Raw genomic sequence first — 5,864 nt, forward strand, 5'->3', positions numbered from 1 at the left:
AGCAGTGGTGATATAAAACAGTGATGCTACAGTTAACTAACGGGACAAGGCCAGAATGCTGCCAAGGGCCGATGAAAGAAGCCGGCATCATACAATGGTTGCAGGGCTATTAGCGTACTAGAGCCCGAGAGTCGCGTCAGGTCGGGCTTGGCCTATCATGCACAGAACAAATGTATTTTTGAAGACAAGCTCGCTCGGCCTACGCCGCCGCCTGAAACAATAGACGAGACTAAGAGGTGAGGCGTCAACATATCGAAGACCGACTAACCATCGGGCTGATGATGTGCTGGCAAAGCTGCCTCGATAGTCGTCCATTTCCTCACGGCCTTGCCGAGCTCCGGCGCAGCCCGCTCACGTGCAGTCCCGAGCCCCCTCGGTGCCGAGCGCCACCCACCGTCCGCGGACGGCGTCGGCGCACGTGGCGCCGCCGTCACCGGTGGCCGCAGCGGAGGTGGGGCGCCTCCAGCGGCGGACGGGTAGTCGCTGCTTGCCGCTGGCGGCGACGGAGGAGGAGGCGTTGGAAGCATCGGCACCGCGCGCTGAAGTGCTCGGCGCCTCTTCGGCGCGTACCCTAGGAAATGCAACGGTCTCATAACAGTGGAAACATTAAACACACATGTTGTTTGGCTCTTACTGTGACTGGAGAGACTGTCAGCGTGATGATACTTAACTCATTGGGATATATGTTTTGGAGAAATATATGGAAGTAAAGAAAATAACTAACTTGCGATACTGTAGCTACGTGACGGATAGCGAGGCGATGAGATAACAATGATCGTAAGAGCATTTTCACTGTGCGCTCAGAGTACTTGGGAGCGGTGCGATGGCCACATCTTTGGGCGACCCCAGCGGTGACGGTCGGAGGGAGTGCTCACCTGAGAAATACCTCCTTCAGAAAATGCATATAGGCAGTTCACCATGTCCAACCTTCCCTTGCAACAATGGGGCCTTTGTTCCAGTCATGTTTGTTCCTTTCCTTTCCACAAAAGGCGCATAATGAAAAATGACCGTGGCTCCTGTGCGTGTGTGGTGATGTTTGCGTTTGATAGTTCAATCAGCGTCGATTTTGCTCTCACGAAACGTGTTGTATGTAGGCTTTGCAGACATCAAAGGGGGTTTCGCGAAAATAACAGCGCCGTTGAAAATAACAGCGATTTCGTTGTTGTGGTCCTCCGCGATGTACTTTCAATCTTACGCATTAAGTTCTTGCTCTCTGGACTGTGCTTGTAAGTCCTGAAGCAAAACTCATTGCGAGCACATTCTCAGGCGAACCACATTTCTGTCCCCTTTTAAATCCCGCCGATGTTCGTTAAACTTTTGACGTCCTCAAGACGCAAGACATTAGCTTGAAATCACAGTAATCACACACAATATTAACAGGTAACACCCACCATGGGTTGTGAATAATTGATGAACTTACCAAAAAATCTAACAAATAGTCTAATCTATTACCGAAACTTGGCGGAAAAATATAAAACACCAGCGTGCTTTTTCTTCTTTTTTCACGAAAGCGCGGTACCAGCAAGGTATTAGAAACTATCTTAAAGCTAAAGCTCACGGAAGCCAATTCTAAAGAGCTAACCTGTCTCCCATTAAGTGGTTTCAGTTGGACTGTCTTAATTCAGTTGCATCTTAATTCCTATCCGTGGGCCAACGGATAGGAATTCCTTCGTATAGGGCTAGGGTTTCCCGCGGGCTGAGCTGTCTCTTGATAGATAGGTCCGTGTCTCGCATGTATACGGCTTCCATCACATATTGCCGTCTCATGCCGTGGCAACTGCCTACCACAGTGGCGCTATCTGCAGTTTGTTGCCGGTTAGGTCGCTGGTCATAGTTGGATTCCGTTTGCGTTCTTGGGCAGACGTTCTGGACGTGCATCGTGATGCGTATACTGAGTGAGATGGTTGTTCTTGAATATGGATGCAGATATTCGTATATATAATATATATATAAATAATATATATATATAATATAAATATAAATATATATATATATATATATATATATATATATATATATATATATACATGTACATACACGCGCCTGCATAGCACACACCCCTTTCCACAGCCCTCCTGACTCCGTCGGCCTCTGTAGATTGCCCGCCTTGTTTTTCTGTGGACACTCATTTGTGAGGCAGACAAGTCGCAGAGAAATGTCACTTGTGGACTTGGGTTGCCCTGCAGCTGACCAGGTCTCGGCTGGTTCGCCACCATGAACCTACGCTGGATCTGTCCTGTGTAGCCTAAATGCCGTCGACGATACCTTTAACCCTCTTGTTTATTTTGCTCGTCGCGTCTCTCTGAATGAGTTGGAAAGCGGGGCATTCCTCAACAACTCGACAGGTCAAAGGGTCAATTTTACACCCTCATCTCTCGAATGTTGACAAAAATATGCCACAGGAGATGTCAGTGGCGCTGAAGGACGCCCGTGATATTCTCAGGTTCTCAAATGAGCGGTTTCGGAGTGACAGTCTCTGGTATTTCTTGGTTTGTGATTAATGGCTACGTTCGGCGGCAATTTTTCATTACTATGAAAGAGAACCGTACAAATATAGGTGTCAAACTGGTTCAAAACCTTCAAACTACGTATAGGCCTTGGCTGGAGTCATTTCACGCAAGGGTCCGCTTATTGTGGTCTTATGAACATTTGTAATGCATGCAAAACAATTTTCCTTCGCGATTTTGAAGCTTTTTTCATTGAATGTATAAGTGCGTGGTTGGAACCTCATAATCCAAAAAGATAGTTATTGGACTTGGAAAAGGTTTGGCAGCCGTGTCAGAAAAAGGGGCTACGTTTCATTTGCGCCATGCGCTTGTCGACCTCGGCTCAGATCTCCCACGCGTCTCTCCGTACAGGCGACGGGAAATGAGCGCATTGTGAGACAACACTAAGTCTAACAACACGATGGTTTCGCATGCACGCGGACGTCGACTCCGTGCGCCAGTAACTCAGTCTTTACCACAGGGGGGGGGGGGGGATGTCTTTAATGTCAGCGCGAGCGTGCGGTAACAAGGTCTCGGATGTCTGAGCTGTTAGGTCAATGGGACAATTAACAATGAAACAATAATAAAACTGTTACAATTAAAACTGTTAGGTCAATGGGACAAAGGTTCGGCCCGCCGGGTATTTACATTTTATCGATTTTTGACACAAGTTCCTGAACGGAGATAACCGCAATAGATTATATAGATACACCGTTTTCCTCGGATCAAATATCTCGCCAATTAGCGATCAAGTGCGACAAGCAATGCAAACAATAGCATAGAGTGCAGTTAATATAAACTTGCATTTTGCTCCAGAGTTGAATATTATTTTTTATGCATATAAACAAAATTTCCCATGTTTTGCTTCATTTAGCTGCTTGACGCTCTGACGTTCTGACAGTTTAGTGATGTCAAAAATTAATTTGCCGCTTTCGCTGCTACCTCTGTTGGTTGACATCGATGACATTCTATTCTTTGTGGCCCCACTGAAACGAGACCCATTCGTTACACCAGTGCAGAGGGCCCTCTGGATGTTAATATCAGTCACTGCATAGCATTCCAGGCTCGTCAAAGACTTTTGACCTGTCAACTGGGCTACGTATGTCTTGGGCAACCTGTGTCCAATGTCCTCTTCTCGCAGGTCTTGCGGGCCAAATGGTTTGTTCTCCTGCCCAGGATCCACGCGTTTTCACATGCCGTCTTGAGCATGCCTGCTATTTTGTTCTTTCCCATCAGCGACTTTTTTGTACCACTGGGTTTCTGTGGCGTCATCAGGGCACCAGCAGTGATTTAATGTTCAGGAAGAAAAAGGTTGCCGATCTGGAGCATCTTGGCTGGGCGGCGAGGCCACGAACAACTCATATGTCTGAACTGTGCATTTTTGGGTATCTTCAATGCTTTGTCAGCAAAGGCTTTTAGCTTCAAAGCCCGACTACCTGAGACAGATCCCTCGTCACAGGCCTTGGTGGGCCGCTCGTTTAAATTAAAACTGTGGTCACCTGTTGAGTCGGTCTTCAGTTGGACATCGTCCCATTTCAGCTGGCGGCTCCCACCACAGCCCTGTGTCCGAACAGCACTGTCAGGTGCCGCCAGAACGTGCGTTGAAGAGTCTCGAGGCCGCAGCAACCCAAGCTGGCCTGCGGCATATAGCATCTTCTCTTCCTCTTTGCTGATTGCAAGCTCTTGGTTCTGGCGGTTGCCCTTTGCTGTCGACTCGAGGAGCTCAACCCTGGCTTTCTTCACATCTTTCAGGCCTTGGTAATCGTTCAGGCCTTGGGCCCTTCAGGCCGATCAGGCCCAGGCCTTGGCTGTCTTTTTCAATATCTCCTTGGCCGTTATGCCCATATCGTTAGCATAACGGCCAAGCACTGAGACCGAAGAATACATTGAGCTGTTGTCGTACCCACCACCGTCTGTCCTCCTTCAACTGGATCACGAATAAACAGAGCAGCTTGTTTAGCCCTTCTTTGCCCAAACTTTCTGTATCACCATTAGTCAAGCTGGCAAAAGGTTTGACCCTGCAATGTTTACCCTGCAATGCTACTTTTTCGCGGGAAATATGTCCTCGACAACGAGCAAGGCTTGGTTGCTATTTGTGCAACCTTAGCACTTCTCAGAATTCAAGGTGGTGGCCATCGCTATCTTGAATGATAACCAATTTTCTCATGTTCATCTGGATGCACATAGATGGCCGTATGACCTATCTTTATCGGGTGTATCTCTATTACGAGTCCATTTCTGGACTTATTTTTGGGCTACAAGATCTAATTTAACGTCAAATCAGATGTTAAATATCAAAAGAGTAGAAAACCTCCGATGTGCCATGTCAACAATATCCAGAAAGAGTTTGAATGCAGTACAACCAGACAGCACCCGTCACATTACTACCCACTACTTTTTAAAGGCATCATCACTATGTACATCTAACTCCCCTTCCTTGTCTTCGATGTTCATCTGCTTGCTGGTGCAACGGCTAGATCATGCGATTTCCTCCTAAGACTGGCAGCAGTCTGCACCGCCAAAGGCCTGCTTTGCGGCTGTTGCAGCTGCGGCGTGCAACGCTGCATGTCTTGCTTTTAATGGTGCAGCTGCAGATCTCCGCGTTCCCGCAGAGCCTCTGAAGTACTTGCTGCTGTTGAAACCGTAGCAGCAGGTCACTACATTTCTGATCGTCTCGGAAGTACCTGCTGCTGTTGAGAACGGCAGCAGCAGGTCACTACATCCCCGAGCGCCTCGGAAGTACAAGGTCACTACCATCCCGGCGCCTCGGAAGTACAAGGTCACTACATCCCCGAGCGCCTCGGAAGTTACAATGTCAACTACGTCCCCGAGCTCCTCGGAAGTACCTGCTGCTGTTGAGACGGCAGCAGCAGGTCACTACATCCCCGAGCGCCTCGGAAGTACAAGGTCACTACATCCCCGAGCACCTCGGAAGCTCCTGCTGCTGTTTAGACGGCAGCAGCAGGAGCAGCAAAGTGAAGGTTCGACGCTCCACCGAAGTTGGCAATATCTCCAGCGTTCTTCATTCGGGGGAATGACATGAATTTTGCGACTGATTATATTCATCACTCTGCTGCTCTGTGTGCTCAGATGCAAAGTTGCTACTATATCCACAACTAGTTTTAGAGGGTTTGGTGCGTTTGTAGTGCTGAGGAATGACGCCTTAACAAAGGGCAAGTGCCCTAAGTAGTTATAAAAAACCTTTTTATCCCGGAACGTCAGGTGAAAAAGCACGTTCTGCCAGTGCGGAGAGGTCCAAACTGCATTCAGATGCAGATAGTGTCGCAAGCTCGGAGCGGTATGGTCTTCACAGACGAAGTCAAACCCAAATCCGTTGGACTCCTCTTAAACCTGACAGCATGCCCGTGAATATGACGT

Source organism: Pollicipes pollicipes, unplaced genomic scaffold, assembly GCF_011947565.3.
Source record: "Pollicipes pollicipes isolate AB1234 unplaced genomic scaffold, Ppol_2.1 Scaffold_2555;HRSCAF=2994_pilon_pilon_pilon, whole genome shotgun sequence".
Lineage (NCBI taxonomy): Eukaryota > Metazoa > Arthropoda > Thecostraca > Pollicipedomorpha > Pollicipedidae > Pollicipes > Pollicipes pollicipes.